The sequence below is a fragment of the Mustelus asterias genome, unplaced genomic scaffold, assembly GCF_964213995.1.
Source record: "Mustelus asterias unplaced genomic scaffold, sMusAst1.hap1.1 HAP1_SCAFFOLD_250, whole genome shotgun sequence".
Taxonomy (NCBI): Eukaryota; Metazoa; Chordata; class Chondrichthyes; order Carcharhiniformes; family Triakidae; genus Mustelus; species Mustelus asterias.
Window position 1 is genome coordinate 254,969 of NW_027590219.1, and position 7,792 is coordinate 262,760.

Genomic DNA, 7,792 nt, shown 5'->3' on the forward strand with positions numbered 1-7,792 from the left:
CCAATGGACTTAAAGTAATCAAACATTTTCAACTCTCTTATTCAAATTCCCTGTTCACTCCGTGAGATGGACTGTCCGAGGATTGAGGAAATTGTCATTCTCATTGAAACATTTCCAACAGTCTTATTGAATCTTTCTTTCAGGTCTGGATGGTGGGCTGACCTGGGAGTGAGAAAATTGTCGTTCTCATTCACCTGGCACTATTTGTCATTTTGTTTCTCTCCTGCTTTAATCAGATGTCCGGTGAATGCTGGATTAATTGAGAAAATCCACAGCTGGAAGTAAGCAAGGAGTGTGGACTGCGGGACTGTAAGAGGTGAACCAACACAGGATTGTGAGCGCCAATCAGAGAGAGACCTTGAGATTGAAAGAACTTCTTTATATTTTCTGGAGAATAAGGCGAGAGAAAGTTGCATTTACTCTGGCCCTGTTGACAGAACACAAAGGTTCCAAGGTGAGGTCAGAAATGCTGAGTGAGAGAAAGGAGAGTCTGAGCACTGAGTACAATTATTCAAGACAAAGTGTTATTTACTGTCAAGTTGGATTAGTTTGTGCCTCAGTAAACTTTAATTTAATAAAACCGCAGTTCGGTCTCGTTATATAAGACACGCAATCTTGGAATCGCAGCTTCAGTGTTACTTCAAAACAAACTGGTTGACTGTTATGGGTTAATCTTCCTCTTAACTGAACTGAGGGTGTGTGGTGGTGGTTTTGTTATTTCTGTTTTCAGTTATATTTGCTGAAGGATTTCCTCTGTTGCCAGGGTAACAATCTGACTGATCTCAGTACCAGAGACAGGTGCGAGCACCAACTGGTGGAGAGAAATTGGATGGGTGGGGGCCAGGCGAGGGGATCAGCGTGTGAGGGGCGGGATTCTGGAGATAGACAGAAGCAATCAGATATACAAGGCAGCAGGAGAGGGAGACCAGGGCAATCCGAGACAGACAGGAGTAAAGGAGCAAAGGAAAAACAAAGAGGTGGGGAGAGATGCACTAATGCAGACAGGCAAGGAAGTTAGAAACTGTCATAGCCAATACTCTTGAGACCAAGCAACATCCTGGTAAACCAAAGCTTCCATATCCTTCGGGAAGTGTGGCGACCAGAACTGCATGCAATAGTCCAAGTGCGGCCTAACCAAGGTTTTATATAGCTGCAACATGATATGCTAACGCTTATACTTAATGCCCTGGCCATATGCCTTCTTAATCACCTTGGCCACCTGTATTGCCACTTTTAGGGAACTGTGGACCTGCACACCCAGATCCCTCTGTATCTTAATGTTCCAATGAGTTCTGCCATTTAAAGTACAATTCACACGTAAATCTGATCCTCCAAAATGCATTACCTCGCATTTGTCCAGATTAAAATCCATCTGCCATTTCTGTGCCCGAGTCTCCAATCTATCTACATCCCGTTGTAAACTCAGCACTTTTAGCATCTCCACCAACCTTTGTGTCACCCAAAGACTTACTAATCAGACCACCAACGTTTTCCTCCAAACAAAATAGGTCCGGCACTGATCCATGCAGAACACTACTCGCTACAAATCACCATTCTGAAAATATTCCCTTCCACTGCTGCTCTCTGGGGCAAATTTTCCCATTCTGCCGACCACGAGAATTGGAATGCTGAGGGGTGGCCCATGGAAAGGTCCACTGACCTCAGGTTGGATTTTACGGTTTTGGGGCAAGCACGGCCGCAACATCCTGCCCCGTCTTCTATTACCAAACCAATTCTGTTTCCATCTCGCCAGCTCACCCCGAATCCCTTGCGATTTCCGTTTTTGTACCAGTCTGCCATGTGGGATCTTGTCAAACGCCTTACTGCAATCCATATAAACTACATCCACAGCCTTCCCTCATCAATTATCTTTGTCACGTCAAGTTGTTGAGACATGACTTTCCCCCAACAAAACCATGCTGCCTGACACAAGCTAGTCAATTTCTTCCAAATGTGCATGTATCCTGTCCTTTAATATCTTCACCAAAAGCTTCCCCACCACAGACGTTTGGCTCACCAGCCTTTGATTTCCTGGATTATCCCTGATTTCTTTCTCAAACGAGGGATCAACAATGGCTATTCTTCAGTCCTCTGGAACCTGGCCTGTGGTTAAAGAGGATGTGAAGATATCTTTCTACTCGCCTCTTTGTTACCTCCCACAGTATACTGGGGACGATCCCATCTGTCCCCGGGGACTTGTCTACCTTACTGCAATTTAGGACACCAATCACCATCTCCTTTGATTATATTGATATTCTCCAGAGCATTCACACACCCATGCTTGGCCTCAACATCCTTCATGCCCATCTCCTTGATGAATCCCAATACAAAGTACTCTTCAAGGATCTCACCGCCTTCCTGTGGCTCCATGCATAACTTCCCTCCATTGTCCTTGAGTGGGCCTATTCTTTCTTGGGCTATCCTCTTGCTCCGAATATATGCATACAAGCCTTGGGATTCTCCTTCACCCTGTTTGCTAAAAACATTTCATGGGCCCTTTTAGTCCACCTAATTCAGCGTTTAAATTCCTTACTATTTTCTCTCTGTTCCTCAAGGGCTTTGTCAGTTTTTTTAGTTGCCGAGACCTATGTTTTCTTTTTGACTAAGTTTCCAATTTTCCTTTCCATCTATGGTTCCCGAATTCTGCCATTTCTGTTGTTCATTTTTCCTGATGATGCATGTCCTGCACTTCAATCAACTGGCTTTTAATCACCTCCCACGTTCCAGACGTGGATTTGCCCTCAAATAGCCGCTCCCAGTCCGCATTCCCCAGTTCCTGTCTAATTTGTATGTATTTGGCCCTAGTCCAATGTAGCACCCTGAACCAAGGGTTTTTTTTAAATACTTTTCCAATTCAATCAAATCAAATAATATTACTCTTGTCCTTATCCATTACTACCCGAAATCTTATGGAATCATGGAATCCTTTGCTCCTGTCTGTTCTGAGCTTTCCAGGTTATGTGTAACTGAGTTTTTTTTTTATACTTTTCCAATTCAATCAAATCAAATCCAATTCAGAGTCTCAACAAGTTGAGACATTTAGATCCAGGCTGACAAGACAGGGCGACCAAACCACACTGTCCTGGGCCTGATCTACATGAGCCAAGCTGATTGGAGAAGGGGGAGATTCCTCCTCCAAGACTTGAGCTCATTTGCATCTTAGTCAAAAGGCCGAGATGCCGCTTTTAAAAATTGCTTCATATGAAACATATGAAGCTTCAATGTAACCTAATGACCTCAAACAAGTGCAGCATCCAATCCATACTACACTTGATCTTAGCCAAAAGGCCGAGAAGCGATAGAAGTAACTGACTGATGCTTTTTCAAATTCGAATTTCCTTGCTCCGCCTTCGACTTGCTCTTCACACTCTTGCAGTTCTTAGCTAAACACCCCTTTTTGTTGCAGTGGTGACAAACAGCATCAATAAATTTACAATGATCCACATAGTGTGTCCCTCGACACCTGAAACATTGCATTGATTTCACCTTTCAGCTTGCTGCCTCTTTCTTTGCTTGATGCAGTGCACCCTCCTGCTCACCAACATTGGTCTTCTGAATATCTTTTGCATTGCAGCCATTTCCATGCCCTGTGAAATTTCAAGGGCCCTCTTGAAAGTCAATGTGGCTTCACCCAGTAACTGATGCTGGCTGGGTGTGGGCGAAGCCGGGTCATTGGGGTTGATGAGGAACTAATCCTGATCTGTTCAGATGACTTGATGTGGATTACAGAGGGAGCCTCACGAGAATTATATTGTAAATTTAGTGTTAAATTGAAGAGACTCGTAATGGAGAATGAATTTGTGCTTTGGGATTTGTTTTTCACAAAATCAGACACTGGAAGTACGAGTTGTTGTGTGAGAGTATGAGTGAAACAGGTAACTGCAGTTTTCATTGTTTGTTTCAAAACTTGGTTTTAAATTATTGCTGTTGAATAACTTCAAATTCTAATTTGAAGAAATTAAGTGACTGAATCACTTTTCCATTTCCATATTGGAGAAAGGAGAGGACATCAACAAAGTTTGATTAGGTGCACAGGTATAGGGTCACATACACTGCCCCATTCACACAAGTGGAGAATATGGAGCCACGTGCATTTCTATAGCATCTTTAACGTAGCTAAACGTCCCAAGACACTCAACAAGAGAAAAATTCAGTGGGAAAACAAAGACATCAGACATTCGATGGAGTAGCTGGGCAGGTGACTAATTTTAGTCAGATTGTTAATCTTTTTAAGCTGAATCTGAGGAGAGGGAAAAGTAAAGCAGCCGAGAGGCTTAGAGAGGGAATTCCAGAGCTCAGGACTTGGCCTGAATTGTGGACAAATTATCCTCAAGATAGACAACCTGTCAGATTGGGCAAGGTGGAGATGTCGCTGGCTTCTAGAGCTGCTGTAGGTTACATGAATAGGAAGAGAGAGCCATGGAGAGATTGAAAAGCTAGTTTGAGCATTTTAAAATTAAGGTGCTGTGAGCCAGTGTGAGTTGGTGAACACAGGTGAATGAACTGAGACTTGGTGTGAGTTGGTTTTGATTTAGGAAGCAGAGTTTCAGAGCAGTGAGAATGTAGAGCTTGATATCAGCAGCTTGCATGTGGAACCTGCTGCCAGGTTATCGAGGGGCAGCATGTTGATGAGAAATTGAAGAGGGCCAATGATAGAGATAATGGTGTGGGAGAGACCAATGTCACCGATTTTCTGATTTACAGGAACAGATAATTGAACCAAGAGCCTTTGATGTATTCCCACTCAGCTGGAGCACAGGAGGCAGGAGTTGGAGAAGGATGACATGGTCAAGCATGTTAAAGGCTGCAGACGGGTGAATGAAGATATTTCATTGACTTTTGTCAGAGTTGGATAGGATAGTATTTGTGATTTTAAGAGCAGTGGCAGGGTGCAAACTTGACTACATGATGCTCCTGCAAACATGGTCACGGATTTGGGAGGTAACAACATGTTCAATGACTTTGGAGAGGGAAGTGGAAACTGGAAATGGGGCAGAGGATTGCAAGGGTGAAGGCTGAATTTTTCAAGGGACCTGATGAGGTATTTTATGAAACCGCTGTCACAAATATCGCGGTAACACGTGTGCAATTGTAATATTCTGAAATATATCTTGCATCAGTGAAAACCTCAATGCTCTGCTTCTGATTTTAATGTTTACACCTGATCCTGACATTGATATTATCCTCACGACAGAGTCTCAGATTCAGAGAACATCTGTCAATATCATGGCTGAAGGTTCAAATAGGGGAAAATATCCAACATCTTCAACAAGAATGAGCATGGACACAGGTAGGATCACAAAACCATACAAATATAATTTGTCCTGTCTGCCGCTCACACAGGAAGAGGGAACAGGACAGGGACAGAGTAGAAAGTTGGAGTGAGTGACCATCCAGAGCGGGTTTAACCAAGGTTCGGCCGGGGGCCGGGTGTGACCTGTGAAGCTCCTCTCCGCGGCCCCGGAGGTAGTTTTCAAATTGTCAAACAGCTGAGTTCCAATTCAAGATTCTGCTTGGAGCTGCTCCTCCAATCAGAGGTTGTTTCTCTCCCCCGTTGCTGCTGATTGGCCGACTTGTGAGTGTGCATGGGAGAAACAATCCATGATTGGTGGTGCAGTGAACAGTGTGCTGAAGGCTGGTGTGAGAAAGAATCAATGGTATCTCTGGGTGGGGCAAACTGCAGTGGGGCTGGAGGCCGATGGGAGGGAGCAGACGTGGCAGGGCCAGAGTGGGTGAAGTCTTGGCAGGTCAGTCGGGTAAAATCGAATCAGGGCCAAAGATGGAATGTTTGTCATTTTCGTGAGACCATGGGACCATTTTACAGGTGACTAAAGGGACATGTGAATGAGTGAGGTTGTGTGGGAGAAAGAGTGACCATGTGTCTGTGTGGGGTGGTGAGAGTGAGAAAGAAAATTTGAGACTGGACGTATGCATTCACACTCATCCTCACCCACTCCACATCACACGAGGGCACTGCCTCAGAGGGTGGGAGATTGCGCGCCATGACTTAAATGTCTCTAAGTGAGTTCCATGTATGGAAAAGGGAGAAAATCTGTGGTGATGGGCGACGGTCGCTCTGTGTCTCAGTTGGGGGGGGGTAGAAGTTTGCTCTGTGTCACAGTGGGTGAGGGTAGCTCTGTCTCTCAGGGAAGGGGTGGTTCTCTGTCTCAGTGGGGGGAGGGCTCTCTGTGTCTCAGTGGGGTGGGGGTCCGAGGGGTCTTTTTCTTTTTTATCATTTTGTTCTTACATCGGGATGTCAATATTTTGAGAGCTGGTTCTCTGGGAGCCGCCTCCTGTTTTGCTTTGCTAATTGTCAAAACATCTGGCATGAAAATCCGACAGTGCAGCTGGTGGTCTATATCCCACTTTTCCAGCTGAGTTCACAGACAAAATAAATCAGGATCTTCCACTTGTTATCTTTCTGAAATTCGGCCTCTTGAGTGATTGAAAAATGCATATATGGCCCCTGAGGTGTAAAGGTGAACAAGCCTGATCTAGAGTGAGATCACAGTCACAGATTGAGGGAGCTCCGGCGTACTCAAACTGTCCAATCGACAACTGGAATTGGGCCTCGTAAGGTTGACAAAAAGTGACTCGAGCAAAGTATTCCTGTGTAACAGTGTGACATCTGGGCCACAGAAATAGGAGAGTGATAGTGGTCGGAGTATCTGTTGTCAGGGGAATAGACAGATTGTTCTACAGCCCTGGCACAACACAAATGTCAGTTACTTCCTTTGTACCAGAGGAAAGAATATCCTGGAACTGGTGGGATCATCTTTGAGAAGGAGGAAAGACCAGAAAAGATCCATGTTTAGAAGTAGTGACACAGTTGGAAGGATGTTCATCGAGGGGCTGTTAAAGCTGAAGCACTGGAGTGAAAACAAACAAGGCATGAGTTTGTGATATCTGAATTGTTCTGTGCTGGGTCAGGTAAGGAGGGAAATAAGAACATAGAAAGCTGGTCAATGTGAAACTGCAAGGCTGGATCAGGAGTGGAGTTTCTCACTCTCGGCTTCAGAAGGAAAGGGCCCTAACGTCCGTACCATGAACCCATCAACGACAATGGAAAGATATGTCAAAAGGTGAGAACAAACAGTTCTTACAAACAGATGAAATAGGAGCAGAAGTCGGCCATTTGGCCCCTTCACTGCTTCAGTCATTCAATCGGATCATCACTGATACATTTGTGTTTCGAAATCAACGTTCCTGTCTATCCCCAACAACCTTTGATTTGCTTGCCTAACAAGAATTGATCTACCTCCATCTTAAAATATTCAGTGACCATGCCTCTGATCCCTTCTGAGACAGAGCGTTCCAGAAAAGTACAGCCCTTTGAAAGGAAAACAATTCTTATCATCTCTGACCTAAAAAGGCAACTCCAAGTTTTGAAATAGTGTCCCCGAGTTCTAGACTTACACACAAGAGGAAGCATCCTTTCCATGTCCTCCTTGTCAATGCCGGATTTTATAGGCTTCAATCAAGTCACCGCTCACTTTCCCAGACTTTGGAGGAAACAAGCCGAGTCTGTCTCACGTTTCCTCATCAGACAACCCACTTTTTCTGGGTGACAGCTGAGTTAACTTCCTCTCAATAGCATCTCATGCACGAATATCTTTGTTAAATAATGAGCTCATTAACTGGGCACAATATCCAACAAATCATAGAGGTTTACAGCATGGAAACAGGCCCTTTGGCCCAACTTGTCCATGCCGCCCTTCTATAACCAGTAAGCTAGTCCCAATTGCTTGCGTTTGGCCCATATCCTTCGATATCCATCTTACCCATGGAACTG

The 7,792-nt window shown here is 44.5% G+C and overlaps 1 pseudogene; it reads right to left on the reverse strand.

Moving 5' to 3' along the window:
* Positions 1-3,148: 3,148 nt before the first annotated feature.
* On the reverse strand, positions 3,149-3,300 carry LOC144485951 (U2 spliceosomal RNA; annotated as a pseudogene).
* Positions 3,301-7,792: the final 4,492 nt, after the last annotated feature.